Below are 5,179 nucleotides of genomic sequence, written 5' to 3' on the forward strand. Positions count from 1 at the left end.
TAACGTTGTTCTATAATTATCTTATATACCCCAATACACGCATCATGTTTCAGAGGGTTTCTGAGAAAAAATCACTAAATGATTAAACAACGTTTAAATTTCAGTTCTAAATCCTCCCGATAGAGTAGTAGCATAACCAAACTACATCCTCTGTTATATAACTGTATAAATTAATTCTAGTGTTCTCAATATCTAAATTCTGATCTCAGTACCAGGAGTTCCTGCTAATGTAGCAATATCAAGCCAAACAAATACATCCATCACCCTGGACATCACGGTACCGTCAACAGGATCAGTAGAATACTACAATGTGACGGTTACTCAAGAGGACGGCCGTAACGAGACACGAAGTACAAAACACAATGCCACGTCCTACACAGTAGATAGACTAACACCGGGACACAGTTATAACTTCACGGTGGTCTCCGTGTTTCACGGTCTGACCAGTACACCGTATCCAGATGTAACAGCGTACACTGGTAAGTAACATCAAACCAATAAGTGAAATTAGTAGTATACATACGTACAGATACATCAAGCTCTGTTGTATAACCGTACCAAGGTCTGTAAGTGTTCAACGCTAGGTTACTGTTGTGTCTGACCAGTTTACCTCTTCAAAGATAATATATCTATACTTACAAAACGACAATATTTTTTATCCGCGTGTTACCTATATCGGCATCTATAAATGCAGTTGTGGAACCACACAATGTTACACGATGTGTGACGTTCGCACGATGTGTGCACGATAGGGAAAGCTGGACGAAATATGATATCTTACATCTGTGCGCTCAGATGTACAATTCTACACTGGTTTATATAAATTTAGAAATGAGTTATGAGTAAGTGTGGGATAGGGTTTATTTATTGTTCTCTATATTTATGAGTACATGTAATGGGTAACGATAGTTCCTGATAAGTCATGTATCTCTAGGTTAGGTAGATCTATCAGATTTAGACTGAATAGTTGTATACACTCGTAAATAATTTGTTAAAAAAGTGCCGTACGTGACAAGTCTTAATTATCAGATACTCGTTTTAACTGTATCTATTATATATGTAAACATTAAATGGATGTAGATGTCTTTTTGTTTTGGCAATGGATCGTAGAAGAATTATGTATGTACGTCAATTATTTAACTAGATAACTATAACAGAACTACTAGAATTATGTGTGTACGTCAATCATTTTAACTAGATTACTATGACATAATTTACCAGAATTATGTATGTACATCGATCATTTAACTAGATTACTATGACAGAACTACCAGAATTATGTATGTACGCCAATCAATATACTAGATAACTATGACAGAACTACCAGAATTATGTGTGTACGTCAATCAATTAACTAGATTACTATGACAGAACTACCAGAATTATGTGTGTACGTCAATCAATATACTAGATTACTATGACAGAACTACCAGAATTATGTATGTACATCGATCATTTAACTAGATTACTATGACAGAACTACCAGAATTATGTATGTACGTCAATCATTTTAACTAGATTACTATGACAGAACTACCAGAATTATGTGTGTACGTCAATCAATATACTAGATTACTATGACAGAACTACCAGAATTATGTATGTACGTCAATCATTTTAACTAGATTACTATGACATAATTTACCAGAATTATGTATGTACATCAATCAATATACTAGATTACTATGACAGAACTACCAGAAATATGTATGTACGTCAATCAATTAACTAGATAACTATGACAGAACTACCAGAATTATGTGTGTACGTCAATCAATTAACTAGATTTCTATGACAGAACTACCAGAATATATTAGGATTACGTTTTAATGTGTATTGATTTAAGTTGAACTTGATTCAAAATTTGGTGAATTTGAGATCTTTGATTAGTATTTTTACATTACAGTACCGGCTGTTCCTACAATGAGTGGACACTCCATCACTAGTAACTCAATAAATGTCACTCTAACCTCCGAAGGACACGTGGATAGATACATCGCTACCTCGCAATGCTCCAGTCTCGATAACACGAACTCCTTGAATGTCAACGTCACCGTAACCAATCACATCGTAAAGATAGACGGCCTCGATCCTGATACCACCTGTGACGTCACCGTCATCGCCGTCTTCCATAAACTTAACAGTTCTGCTGCATTGTTCCGTGGTCTCCGTACAAACGAAACAGGTAAGTAAAGCTAGTTTATCCCGGCTGTGAGTTGTGAGCACCCTTAGGATGGAAACATAACCATGTACCTAAAATCAGTGAATACCAACTAATGAATGAATCCTACACTTGTCTCGACTTTCTGTGACTCATCATTAACGGTAGGTCCAAAATCCCAACTTAAGGACTGTTCCATCTACGTTAACCTCCTGTTACATTAAGTTCTGGTGACGGCTACTTTACATGCTCTGGAGATGTTACACGTGTGTTACTACAGCGGTTGGCATGCCTCCTCCTTGTCTCTGTGTCGATATTGTTGTATATAAATTTTCTGTGTTTGTTGAAGCACATTATATAATCCATTGGTTACTATCTAGGTTAACTAGAATAACTCTTAGATTAACATCTCCACAGAAATATTTTCAGAATTAATCTCGGATAATGGCTGTAAACGGGATACTGAAAGTATACACAAATATGACGTTGTTTCAATTAAACATTTTAGAAACGCTTGAACGGACATATTGCACATGTTAATGAAATATTGTATCACATACTTCACAAGTGTTAGCGGGACCCTCGACCAGATACATAGTATGTGTTCGTGAAACCTCTGATGAGACACTTTGCTTGTGTCAAAGAAATGCTTGACCATACACATGGTAAGTGTTAGAGAAACGGACACCTTGTACATGTTATTGAAACGTTTGACCAAACACACTGTGTTGGTTAGTAAAATCCTGGACCAGTACAGGTTAGTGGGATCCTGGACCAGACATATTTTACAGGTTAGTGGGATCCTTGACCAGACATAATTTACATGTTAGTGGGATCCTTGACCAGACATATTTTACATGTTAGTGGGATCCTTGACCAGACATAATTTACAGGTTAGTGGGATCCTTGACCAGACATATTTTTACAGGTTAGTGAGATCCTTGACCAGACATATTTTACATGTTAGTGGGATCCTTGACCAGACATATTTTACATGTTAGTGGGATCCTTGACCAGACATATTATACAGGTTAGTGGGATCCTTGACCAGACATATTTTACATGTAAGTGGGATCCTTGACCAGACATATTATACAGGTAAGTGGGATCCTTGACCAGACATATTTTACATGTTAGTGGGATCCTTGACCAGACATATTTTACATGTAAGTGGGATCCTTGACCAGACATATTATACAGGTTAGTGAGATCCTTGACCAGACATATTATACAGGTTAGTGAGATCCTTGACCAGACATATTTTACATGTTAGTGGGATCCTTGACCAGACATATTATACAGGTTAGTGAGATCCTTGACCAGACATATTATACAGGTTAGTGGGATCCTTGACCAGACATATTTACATGTACAGGTAGTGGATCCTTGACCAGACATATTATACAGTGAGATCCTTACATGTTAGTTGGGATCCTTGACCAGACATATTTTACATGTTAGTGGGATCCTTGATCAGACATATTATACATGTTAGTGGGATCCTTGACCAGACATATTTTACATGTCAGTAGGATCCTTGATCAGACACATTTTACATGTTAGTGGTACGTGTTTTTCCCTTACTCCACTTTAAGGTTTTTCCTGCAAAATGTTGTTTTTTATGAATATGTCCCGCTGATAATGAGTTCTCGGCGATAGGTCAATGGATCCCCTGTTCTGATTAACAGTTTTACTTCGTAAAGAAGGCGGGGCTTAGCACTGTACTTAAATGGACAATTCTTAAAGCCACGAGTAGTTGATATGGGGTACTCAAACAATTATAAAAGTTACTGTTTACTCTTACAATATGTTTAATATTTTACGATATAGGTTGATATTTAGACATTTCAAACTAAGCTCGTTTAATAAGAAAATAGTAACACTTAAATCAGAAACTTGGCAATAAATTAGTTTTATTTCCCATGTCATTAAACAGAGACAGATTGTCTCTGTACTCCAACCATTACAGACAGATTATCTGTACTCCAACAAATAGAGACATATTGTCTGTACCCCAGCCAACAGAGACGGATTTCTGTACCAAAACAACAGACAGATTGTCTGTACTCCGACTAGAAAGGACAGATTGTCTGTACTCCGACCAGCAAGGACAGATTGTCTGTACTCCGACCAGCAAGGACAGATTGTCTGTACTCCGACCAGCAAGGACAGATTGTCTGTACTCCGACCAGAAAGGACAGATTGTCTGCACTCCGACCAGCAATGACAGATTGTCTGTACTCAGACCAGCAAGGACAGATTGTCTGTACTCCGACTAGCAAGGACAGATTGTCTGTACCCCAAGCAACAGATACATATTGTCTGTACCCACCCAACAGAGACAGATTATTGTACCCAAACCAACAGAGACAGATTGTCTGTACCCAAAACAGAGACAGATTGTCTGTACCCCAACCAACAGAGACAGATTGTCTGTACCCCAAACAACAGAGACAGATTGTCTGTACCCCAAACAACAGAGACAGATTGTCTGTACCCAAAACAGAGACAGATTGTCTGTACCCAAAACAGAGACAGACTGTCTGTACCCCAACCAACAGAGACAGATTGTCTATACCCCAAACAACAGAGACAGACTGTCTGTATCCCAACCAACAGAGACAGATTGTTCGTACCCCAACCAATAGAGGCAGATTGTCTGTATTCCAAACAACAGAGACAGACTCTCTGTACTACAGCCAACAGAGACAGATTGTCATATAGCTGTTTGAAAGACGTAATGAATGTATATGTAGGAATGCCGGACCAAATTGTTTAAAACAAACACATATTACCTATTAAAATGAGTTTCTGTCTTTGATCCTCAGTTGATCCTTCTGAACACATCTGTCTGTTTCAGAACTTGATATTTTAACGTTAATCCATTTGACGTTTGATAGTCACAAAAACTTTCAGAATTTATTTTCAAAACTTGTGCTTTTGTTATCTAACAGATTGAAACATGACGTCGATTTAATGATGAAGACAACGTCTTATTGTATCCACTGTTGTAGCTCC

The sequence above is a fragment of the Ylistrum balloti genome, unplaced genomic scaffold (assembly GCF_031769215.1).
Source record: "Ylistrum balloti isolate Yb309-2 unplaced genomic scaffold, AGI_CSIRO_Ybal_v1 Utg369938, whole genome shotgun sequence".
Classification (NCBI taxonomy): Eukaryota; Metazoa; Mollusca; class Bivalvia; order Pectinida; family Pectinidae; genus Ylistrum; species Ylistrum balloti.